This window comes from Salmo trutta, unplaced genomic scaffold (genome assembly GCF_901001165.1).
Source record: "Salmo trutta unplaced genomic scaffold, fSalTru1.1, whole genome shotgun sequence".
NCBI classification, from domain to species: Eukaryota; Metazoa; Chordata; class Actinopteri; order Salmoniformes; family Salmonidae; genus Salmo; species Salmo trutta.
This window is the reverse complement of record NW_021822941.1, coordinates 3214172-3226396: the sequence shown is the minus strand read 5'-3', so window position 1 is coordinate 3226396 and position 12225 is coordinate 3214172. Positions and strand designations below refer to the sequence as shown.

At 43.4% G+C, this 12225-nt stretch overlaps 1 long non-coding RNA gene and 1 pseudogene across 1 annotated transcript; both read right to left on the bottom strand.

The window, feature by feature from the left end:
• Positions 1 to 12225, bottom strand: part of LOC115187370 (scavenger receptor cysteine-rich type 1 protein M130-like) — a 71659-nt pseudogene that overhangs the window by 48482 nt on the left and 10952 nt on the right.
• LOC115187421 (uncharacterized) lies at positions 8187 to 8489 on the bottom strand. Its single transcript, XR_003876061.1, has 2 exons — positions 8380 to 8489; positions 8187 to 8251 (listed from the first exon to the last, which is right to left on the bottom strand). It is a non-coding gene; the product is annotated as an uncharacterized LOC115187421 (long non-coding RNA).

Sequence of the window (12225 nt, the reverse complement as noted above, 5' to 3'; positions counted from 1 at the left end):
AAAGCAGACTGACAAGCTAAACAGTCATCATGAGAGGTGCAGAGGAAGTTGTATGAATGAATGAAATCAGTTGAATATAATTATAATATGTTGATATTTCCTGAGCAGATCACTGTGAGTCCAGGAAGGAGATATAATACATGGCCAATAGTATGTGGAACTCAGCGGTGAGTTTTACAACAGAGGATTATTTTTACGCTCTACGTGGTTCAGCACTCAGCGGTCCGTTCTGTGAGCTTGTTTGACCTACCACTTCACGGCTGAGCCGTTGTTGCTCCTAGACTTCCACTTTGAAAGTCACTGAGATCTTCAGTAAGAACATTTTACTGACTGTGTTTGTCTATGGAGATTGCAAGGCAGTGCGCTTGATTTTATACACCTGTCAGCAACAGGTGTGCTGAAAGAGCCAAATCCACTGATGTCCACATACTTTTGGCCATATAGTCTATCTTGTTATTACCTGAGCAGATCACTGTGAGTCCAGGAAGGAGATAATAACTTCTCCAACACTCCCTCAGTGAAGACTCAGGCCTATAACAGTCAACTCCAAACCCTCTAGTGGTGTTTCCAAGTAGAACTGAAACAGTGGAGCCACAACCCAGCTGTCTACACACTACTGCAGCTACATCCCTCTGGTTCCAGTCTTCAGCTCCCACAGTCCTCCACTCTCCCTGGTCGTACCGCTCCACTCCACCAGCACAGCGACTGCCTCCTCCCACCAGCCTCACATCATCAGGCTCTGAGAAAAGAAAAGAGAGAGACAGTAATCTTACTATTTTCTCACTAAAACACACCTATATTGTCTCTCATATTCTTCACTCCAGGTGAGAAACAATGCTGATTGAGTGACAAACTGTTTCTTACCTGAGCAGGTGAGTCCAACAGCATTACCAGGTAGACAGGTGTTGTTTTCTCTGTCTGAGGTGTCACAGTCCAGGAGAAGGGACTCTTTGCCTTTACACTGGAACTCTTTATCCCAGGTCTGACCCTCACCTTCTCCATAGAGCCCCCCCTGTAGAGCTGCAGGAGCCCCACAGCCAAGCTCCCCACAGACTACCTCTGCATCCTGCCAGTCAAAGTCAGCTTCACACACTGAGGCCCAGGACTGATTGGACTTCACCTCCACTCTCCCAGAACAGAGACCAGCTCCATCCACAAGCCTCACAGACTCTGGAGAAAAAGACTTGGTTGAACATTCAATCAGTTTTGTTGATGACACTGTCAAGGACTAAACACAAATATGTTGGATAAAAGATTGTAGTTTGCTATGTTTGATACTGTAAGAGGTAGAAATGGGTTCTTAGTCACTCAGGATAGGGTTGGGAATAATGCAGGCAGGAGACAGGAATAAGTTCACTTCACTTTATAGAAAATAAACAGCTGGACATCCATCAGGCAGCTTCACTTCAGTAACATCTGAACTACAATGATCTGCCCATGAACATCTCCCATAAACCAATATGACAAACACAAATATAATGTTTAAATACATCTGACATCTCTCCCTCTATTTAAATGAAATAAAAAACACATAAAACATGATACATGTTAATATTGTATAATGTATAAATAAATCTCTCAATATGACCAGTCTCTTACCTGAACAGGTCACATGATGATAATATTCACCATAACAGACACCACGTCCTTCTGTGATGTCACACTTTCTAATAGAAGACTCATGTCCCCTACAACTAGATAGTCTGACTCCTCTTCTTCCATATTCAACCAGAGGTCCTCTAGATTCAGCTACAGGATTCCCACAGTCCAGCTCTCTACACACAAACTTAACCTGTCTCATCATGCTCCACCACCCAGAACATACACCTGACCACACTCCTCTGTAGAAGACTTCCACTGTCCCAGAACAGGAAGTGGTCCCATTCACCAGTCTGAATGAGAGTTCAGCTGTAAACAGCAGAGAGGAAAACACAGTGGTGAGGACAGATGATGACAGTGATTGTGTTATTCTAACAGCAGTAGTGCTTTGTGGTTGACAAGTATTAGTAGTTCCATAAAACACTACTTGTTATTGGGGTTTAGAATGGTTTGTATGGACACATTAATTTCTCCATGTGGGATAATAAAGTTGACTAATATTGAACTGCTATAATCACTGTAGATTTATACTCTACCTACCTGGTGGACTGACGCTTTGAGCCTGGAGATCTGAGGAGAAAGAGAGAGACAGAGGAGAAAGAGAGAGAAAGAGACAGAGAGATAGAGAGAAACAAAGGAGAAAGGGAGGAGACAGAGGAAGAGAGAGACAGAGGTTAAATGAACATCAACATGACCTTTCATGATGTGATGGGGAGACAGGCTTATCGTTGGTATGGTGCAACAACACCCATGTGTACATACACTATATATACAAAAGTATGTGAACACCCCTTCAAATTAGTGGATTCTATTTCAGCCACTCCCCTTCCTGACAGATGTATAAATCAAGCACTCAGCCATGCAATCTCCATAGACAAACAGTGGCAGTAGAATGGCCTTAATGAAGAGCTCAGTGACTTTCCCCTCTCTTCTCCCCTCTACTCCACTTTCCTCCCCTCTCCTCCCCCATCTCCTCTCCTCTCCTCTTCTCCCCCTCTACTCATCTCCCCCTCCCATCCCCCCTCTTGTCTCCTCTTCTCCCCCCTTTTCTCCTCTTCTCTCCCTCTCATCTCCCCCCTCTGCTCTCACTCTCTTCTCCTCTCGACTCTTCTCCCCCTCTCTTCTCCTCCTCTACCCCATTCTCCCCCTCTCCTCTTCTCATCTCCCCCTCTCCTCTTCTCTCCCTTTCCTCTTCTCCCCCTCTCCTCTCCTCTTCTCTCCCTTTCCTCTTCTCCCCCTCTCCTCTCCTCCCAGTCTCTCTTCTCCTCTTCTCCCCCCTTCTCCCCCTCTCCTCTTCTCCTTCCCTCTCCTTTCCTCTTCTCCCCCTCTCCTCTTTTCACCCCTCTCTTCTCCCCCCTCTTATCACCCTCTCCTCTTCTCTTCTCCCCCCTCTCCCCTTCCCCCCCTCTCCTCTTCTCCCCGTGTCCTCTTCTCCCCTATCTCAAATTCCCCCTCTTCTCTCACTTGCTTCTCCTCTTCTCCCCTTCCCCTCTTCTGCCCCTCTCTTCTCTTTTGACACTCTATTCTCCTCTTCTCCCCCTCTCTCCTCCCCCTTCCTCCTCCCCTTTCCTCCTCTCTCCTCCCCCCTCTCCTCCCCTCTATGTACTCTTCTCCCCCTCTCCCCCTTTCCCCTCTCTTCTCCCCTTCCCCTCTTCTGCCCCTCTCTTCTCTTTTGACACTCTTTTCTCCCTCCACTCCTCCCCCTCTCTTCTCCTCTTCTGACCCTCTATTCTCCTCTCCTCTTCTCCCCCTCACCTCTCCTCCCCTTCCCCTCTTCTTCCCTTCCCCCCTCTCTTTTCCTCTTCTCCACCTCTTCTCCCCCTCCCCCTTTTCCCCTCTCCTGTTTTCCCCCTTTTCTCTCCTCCCCCTCCCCTCTCCTCTTCTCTTTTCCCCTCTCCCCCATTCCACATCTCCCCCTCTCCTCTTCTCTTCTCCCCCCTCTCCTCTTCCCCCCCTTCTCTCCCCTCCTCTTCTACCCCTTTCCTCTTGTCCCCCTCTTTTTTCCTCGTCTACCCCTCTCCTCTTCTCTCCCTTTAATCTTCTCCCCTCCTCTCTTCTCCCTCCTCTCTTCTCCTCTCCTCTTTCCTCTCCTCCCCTCTCCTCTCCTCACCCCTCTCCCCTCCATTTCATTCTGTACTCCAACATCTGCCTGGTATTCAAGTTAACACACAACACAGCAGCACCACATTTGGTTTTCATCAACCTCAGACTTAAATAGCAGTGTTCCAAGAACCTCCACCTGGGGAACTGTAGAATCCTCAAACGGTCCACCACCTTCTCCCAAACTGCCTTCTCATACAAACCAATAAAGACATGGAATGGCCTCACCTCAACATGGATCTAGTCCAATCAGACGTGCCTCACCTCAACATGGATCTAGTCCAATCAGACGTGTCTCACCTCAACATGGATCTAGTCCAATCAGACGTGTCTCACCTCAACATGGATCTAGTCCAATCAGACGTGTCTCACCTCAACATGGATCTAGTCCAATCAGACGAGTCTCACCTCAACATGGATCTAGTCCAATCAGGATAGGATAGGACACACTAACATGACCCCACTATGGAAAGGTGAGTCTCTCAGGAACACGTACAGGTTGTTATGATCTAGGACACACTACCATGACCCCACTATGGAAAGGTGAGTCTCTCAGGAACACGTACAGGTTGTTATGATCTAGGACACACTAACATGACCCCACTATGGAAAGGTGAGTCTCTCAGGAACACGTACAGGTTGTTATGATCTAGGACGTCCACAAGCTTTACAAGACTCATCTGAATGTCTCCTGGTACCAGTTTAACACATTTATGGAAGTATATATGGAGATAGTTTAGTTCCACAAATAAGGGGTTAAATACATGTAGGAAAAAAACATGAGTTTCCTGATCTTTCTTATATCTCTCAGATAAAAAAAGTATTCTCTCCAAAAATATAAAAACCCCAAGACTATTTGGCCCTAAACAGACATAACATGGTGGCAGACTACATACAGTAGAGAGACTATATACAGTAGAGAGACTATATACAGTAGAGAGGCTATATACAGTAGACAGACTATATACAGAAGAGAGGTTATATACAGAAGAGAGGTTATATACAGTAGAGAGGTTATATACAGTAGAGAGGCTATTTACAGTAGAGAGGCTATATACAGTAGAGAGGCTATATACAGTAGAGAGACTATATACAGAAGAGAGGGTATATACAGTAGAGAGAGTATATACAGTAGAGAGGCTATATACAGTAGAGAGGCTATATACAGTAGAGAGGCTATATACAGTAGAGAGGCTATATTTTTATTTATTTTTATTTATTTCACCTTTATTTAACCAGGTAGGCAAGTTGAGAACAAGTTCTCATTTACAATTGCGACCTGGCCAAGATAAAGCAAAGCAGTTCGACAACATACAAAAACACCGAGTTACACATGGAGTAAAACAACATACAATCAATGATGCAGTAGAAAAAAATAAGACTATATACAATGTGAGCAAATGATGTGAGATAAGGGAGGTAAAGGCAAAAAATGCCATGGTGGCAAAGTAAATAAAGTATGGCAAGAAAAACACTGGAATGGTAGATTTGTAGTTTGAAGAAAGTTAAAAGTTAAAATATAAATAATATGGTGCAAAGGAGCAAAATAAATAAAATAAATAAATACAGTAGGGGAAGAGGTAGTAGTTTGGGCTAAATTAAAGATGGGCTATGTACAGGTGCAGTGATCTGTGAGCTGCTCTGACAGCTGGTGCTATATACAGTAGAGAGACTATATACAGTAGAGAGGTTATATACAGTAGAGAGGTTATATACAGTAGAGAGACTATATACAGTAGAGAGGTTATATACAGTAGAAAGACTATATACAGTAGAGATGCTATATACAGTAGAGAGGTTATATACAGTAGAGAGGCTATATACAGTAGAAAGACTATATACAGTAGAGAGGTTATATACAGTAGAGAGGTTATATACAGTAGAGAGACTATATACAGTAGAGAGGTTATATACAGTAGAAAGACTATATACAGTAGAGAGGCTATATACAGTAGATAGACTATATACAGTAGAGAGGCTATATACAGTAGATAGACTATATACAGTAGAGAGGCTATATACAGTAGATAGACTATATACAGTAGAGAGGTTATATACAGTAGATAGACTATATACAGTAGAGAGGCTATATACAGTAGATAGACTATATACAGTAGAGAGGTTATATACAGTAGAGAGGCTATATACAGTAGAGAGGTTATATACAGTAGAGAGGCTATATACAGTAGAGAGGTTATATACAGTAGAGAGACTATATACAGTAGAGAGGCTATATACAGTAGATAGACTATATACAGTAGAGAGGCTATATACAGTAGATAGACTATATACAGTAGAGAGGTTATATACAGTAGAGAGGCTATATACAGTAGAGAGGTTATATACAGTAGAGAGGCTATATACAGTAGAGAGGTTATATACAGTAGAGAGACTATATACAGTAGAGAGGCTATATACAGTAGAGAGGTTATATACAGTAGAGAGGCTATATACAGTAGAAAGACTATATACAGTAGAGAGGCTATATACAGTAGATAGACTATATACAGTAGAGAGGTTATATACAGTAGAGAGGCTATATACAGTAGAGAGGTTATATACAGTAGAGAGGTTATATACAGTAGAGAGGTTATATACAGAAGAGAGGGTATATACAGTGGAGTCTATATACAGTAGAGAGGTTATATACAGTAGAGAGGCTATATACAGTAGAGAGGCTATATACAGTAGAGAGATTATATACAGTAGATAGACTATATACAGTAGAAAGACTATATACAGTAGAGAAGTTATATACAGTAGAGAGGCTATATACAGTAGAGAGGCTATATACAGTAGAGAGACTATATACAGTAATGAGGCTATATACAGTAGAGAGACTATATACAGTAGCGAGGCTATAACAGTAGCGAGGCTATATACAGGCAGACAGAGTTCAGTGTGTCAAATCGGAGGGCCTGTTTTCCGGACCTCTGGCAGTCTCTAAGGGGGTACCACAGGGTTCAATTCTCGTGCCGACTCTTTTCTCTGTATATATCAACGATGTCGCTCTTGCTGCTGGTGATTCTCTGATCCACCTCTACGCAGACAACACCATTCTGTATACTTCTGGCCCGTCTTTGGACACTGTGTTAACTAACCTCCAGACGAGCTTCAACTCCATACAACACTCCTTTCGTGGCCTCCAACTGCTCTTAAACGCTAGTAAAACTAAATGCATGCTCCTCAACTGATAGCTACCTGCACCCGCCCGCCCACCTAGCATCACTACTCTGGACGGTTCTGACTTAGAATATGTGGACAACTACAAATACCTAGGAGTCTGGCTAGACTGTAAACTCTCCTTCCAGACTCATATCAAACATCTCCAATCCAAAATCAAATCTAGAATCAGTATTCTATTTCGCAACAAAGCCTCCTTCACTCATGCCGCCAAACGTACCCTCGTAAAACTGACTATCCTACCGATCCTCGACTTCGGCGATGCCATCTACAAAATGGCTTCCAATACTCTGCTCAGCAAACTGGATGCAGTCTATCACAGTGCCATGCGTTTTGATACCAAAGCCCCTTATACTACCCACCACTGCGACCTGTATGCTCTAGTCGGCTGGCCCTCACTACATATTCGTCTCCAGACCCACTGGCTCCAGGTAATCTATAAGTCTATGCTAGGTAAAGCTCCGCCTTATCTCAGCTCACTGGTCACCATAGCAACACTCACCCATAGCATGCGCTCCAGCAGGTATATCTCACTGGTCATCCCCAAAGCCAACACCTGCTTTGGCCGCCTTTCCTTCCAGTTCTCTGCTGCCAGTGACTGGAACGAATTGCAAAAATCGCTGAAGTTGGAGACTTTTACTTCCCTCACTAACTTTAAACATCAACTATCTGAGCAGCTAAAAGGTCGGCAACCCAAAATGTTGAAAGAGCCATATTGGACCAAAAAAACTAATCTGTCTGGAGCCGCAAAAAAATGAATAGCCTTATAATGAAGGCAACACATGCTGTAAGTGTCTATATTTGCTATAGTAGCCTAGTATCAAAATGATAAGTAGGCTACAAATACATAATGAGCATTCATGATTAAACGTTTATTTTACCTGCAGCGCATCCTGGAGAGAATGACGCACCACGTGACTACTCTGCTGTACGATGGTGCTTTAAGTTTAACTTCCATTATAATATTAATGTATTATGTTTCGTTGCATTGATGAAATTATAGAAATACAATACAGAAATCAGATTTTTGATGTCATTTTTATTTTAGGATTCGAAAAAACAACAACAAAATGTGCAACGTGCATAATAGGCCTCCTGTAATTTCAGACCTCCCCATGGAAATAAAATGCAGCCCTTTTCAATCCTCAATAATACGATACAATCCTCTTCTCTTTTCCCCCTTATCTGGGCAACAGACAGAGTGCAATAAAACAGCAGCCTTTTGAAAAGGTAAAGTATATAAAAATTAAAATAATACAGTTTAAGTTCGATTTCTGTGCATTATCCTCTTCTCTTTAGTTTTCTGCAAATGTGCAGCAGCTCCCTCTTCTCTTTTGACACGCACAATACAATGCAGCCATCCTCGGACCTGAGCAACAAAACACAATAATATCCCTATGTGTCATTCCAAATATATACTGACAAAAATCAGAAATCACTTTATAAAAAACAGCCACTTTGTTACTAAATGTGCCTATGACAGGATTGTGTTCTTACCCGTTTAATGTGACTTCTGTTTTCGGACATCACTGGACAGCTTCTCAACATCGGGGCATGTAAGATGTAACTTTAATCTTCACGCAGGACTGCAAGCTCTCATCTGTGAGGCGGGTGCGGTATTTGGATTTTATGTAGTTCATGTTTGAGAATATCTGCTCGCACAGGTATGTTGATCCAAAGATGGATAATACTCCAAATGCATATTTCTTCATGTTCCTATAACTGTCAGGAAGAATGGAAATGTCTTTCCACGTTACTCTTTTTGTTATTTGACAACTTCTCATTACAAAGCAAACATGCAGGCAATCCTTCCGCATTGGCAACGAAAGCAAATGATTCGGTCCAAGAACTGTGGAATCCTCTGTTCTCCTCAGCTAACTTCCTCTTTTTCCCTTTGGGATCCATGGCCCATGACACACCCACCGGTTTGTTTGCAACAGCCACCTGTCTGGCACTACGCCGAGCTGAAAGAAACGCATGTCGCAGGCTATGACGTAAATCTTCGTTGACAGAAATGTGGAAATTAAATATTTATTATACACATTTTTACAGCATTGGATAATAAATTATATTAAAACAAAAAATATATTCACACCATCTTTTTCCATTTTCATATTTTTGAAAAAGCTCCAGGGAGCCACTAGGGAGGCGCTAAAGAGCCGCGGGTTGCCGACCCCCGAGCTAACCGATCGCTGCAGCTGTACATAGTCCATCTGTAAACAGCCCATCCAATCTACCTACCTCATCCCCAAATAGCTTTTCGGTGAAAGCACATTTTGCAATATTCTAAGTAGATAGCCCGGCATCATAGGGCTAGCTATTTAGACACCCAGCAAGTTTAGCATTCACCAAAGTCAGATTTACTATAAGAAAAATGTTATTACCTTTGCTGTCTTCGTCAGAATGCACTACCAGGACTTCTACTTCAATAACAAATGTTGGTTTGGTCCCAAATAATCCATTGTTATATCCAAATAGCGGCGTTTTGTTCGTGCGTTCAAGACACTATCCGAAAGGGTAAATAAGGGTTACGAGCACGGCGCATTTCGTGACAAAAAAAATCTAAATATTCCATTACCGTACTTCGAAGCATGTCAACCGCTGTTTAAAATCAATTTGTATGCCATTTTTCTCGTAAAAAAGCGATAATATTCCGACCGGGAAATCGTTTTTTATTACAAAGAGAGTGAAAGTAAAAGCATGCTATCCCCTCATGCACGAGCCTCAGTCTAATGGCCCTCTGATAGAGCACTTGCCAAACGCGCTAGTGTGTTTCAGCCTGGGGATGGAATTACATCGTTCAGCTTTTTCCCGCCTTCTGAGAGCCCATGGGAGCCGTAGGAAGTGTCACGTCATGCCAGAGATCCCCTGTATTTGTTAGAGATGATCAAGGAGGGCAAGAAATGGTCAGACTGGCCACTTCCTGTAAGGAATCTTCTCAGGTTTTGGCCTGCCAAATGAGTTCTGTTATACTCACAGACACCATTCAAACAGTTTTAGAAACTTTAGGGTGTTTTCTATCCAAAGCCAATAATTATATGCATATTCTAGTTACTGGGCAGGAGTAGTAACCAGATTAAATCGGGTACGTTTTTTTTCCGGCCGTGCAAATACTGCCCCCTAGCCCCAACAGGTTAAGTACTGCAGTACTGCATCTCCTCCTCATGGACTGCACCATATTTGCCAGTTCTTGCTGTGAGATGTTACCCCACTCTTCCACCAAGGCACCTGCAAGTTCCCAGACATTTCTGGGGGGAATGGCCCTAGCCCTCACCCTCCGATCCAACAGGCCCCAGACGTGCTCAATGGGATTGAGATCCGGGCTCTTCGCTGGCCATGGCAGAACACTGATGTTACTATCTTGCAGGATATCACGCACAGAACGAGCAGTATGGCTGGTGGCATTGTCATGCAGGAGGGTAATGTCAGGATGAGCCTGCAGGAAGGGTACCACATGAGGAAGGAGGATGTCTTCCCTGTAACGCACAGCGTTGAGATTGCCTGAAATGACAACAAGCTCAGTCCGATGATGCTGTGACACACCGCCCCAGACCATGACGGACCCTCCACCTCCAAATCGATCCCGCTCCAGAGTACAGGCCTCGGTGTAACGCTCATTCCTTTGACTATAAACGTGAATCCGACCATCACCCCTGGTGAGACAAAACCGCGACTCGTCAGTGAAGAGCACTTTTGCCAGTCCTGTCTGGTCAAGCAACGGTGGGTTTGTGCCCATAGGCGACGTTGTTGCCGGTGATGTCTGGTGAGGACCTTCCTTACAACAGGCCTACAAGCCCTCAGACCAGCCTCTCTCAGCCTATTGTGGGCAGTCTGAGCACTGATGGAGGGATTGTGCGTTCCTGGTGTAACTCAGGCAGTTGTTGTTGCCATCCTATACCTGTCCCGCAGGTGTGATGTTCGGATGTACCGATCCTGTGCAGGTGTTGTTACACGTGGTCTGCCACTGCAAGGACGATCAGCTGTCTGTCCTGTCTCCCTGTAGCTCTGTCTTAGGCGTCTCACAGTACGGACATTGCAATTTATTGCCCTGGCCACATCTGCAGTCCTCATGCCTCCTTGCAGCATGCCTAAGGCACGTTCACATAGATGAGCAGGGACCCTGGGCATCTTTCTTTTGGTGTTTTTCAGAGTCAGTAGAAAGGACTCTTTAGTGTCCTACGTTTTCATAATTGTGACCTTAATTGCCTACCGTCTGTAAGCTGTTCGTGTCTTAATGACCGTTCCACAGGTGCATGTTCATTAATTGTTTATGGTTCATTGAACAAGCATGGGAAACAGTGTTTACACCCTTTACAATGAAGATCTGTGAAGTTATTTAGATTTTTACGAATTATCTTTGAAAGACAGGGTCCTGAAAAAGGGACTTTTTTAAAATTGAGTTTACAAGTGTCAAAGGCTGACTTCAAATACAAATATCAATGTGATACTAACCGGAGCATAAAACAGCTGTCTGTGAATGTAAACTGTGCCAGATAAATCCTACACATGTATTGAAATAAAAGGCAGACATCAAAGGAATTATTTAGGCCTTCAATCGACAAGGACGAGTAACGACAAACAGACTCAACCAAAGAATGAAGAAAATCATGAAATACAAAAGGAAAATCTACACATTAAAGGAAAAATCCACCCAAAACCAGTCATTCTTTATTTACTGTGTTAAATTACTCTAATATGTGAGAACAATCATTTTTGTTAACAGATTTTCATTTTGGCATTATAATAAGGTTGGTAGAAATATGGAAAATCGTTAAGGAAATCTGTTGCAGCTCAAATTGAGTACACAATCCACAATGCAATCCTCTCGCCTAAACACACTGCACTATCAATATATGCGTCAACAATCTCACCATGTTCAACCTGCAGATCGATGTGTCTCACAGAGTGGAGTTTAAATCACAACGGCAGAGATACTTCTGAGGAGATGGGAAACGTTGCCCGTGCTACATCATCCCTCGTTATTGGCCCACGCGGTGCATTCTGGGCGATTCTGGGACAGGAGGCGCTCTCCTTCACGGAGTGAATGGGAGTCTACTGGGCGCTAGCTCAAAAACCCAACGTTAACACGAATTTAGTCAACAAGAAGTACAACATTACTAATCTTTTCCGAGATGTGAGGTAAATTAGCTTGCTATAGTATCATACAGCTTTGGAATCGTGGCATTATGTACTTTCGAAGAAAATAGCCACATTTCTCGACATACAGTATACTGACTATGAGAAGGGATTGCGTGACGATTAGCTTAGCAACTACGTGACGTACCATGACAACCTGAACGTGATTGGTCGACAGTCTGCTGGGAAGGGCGCTATACATTGTTC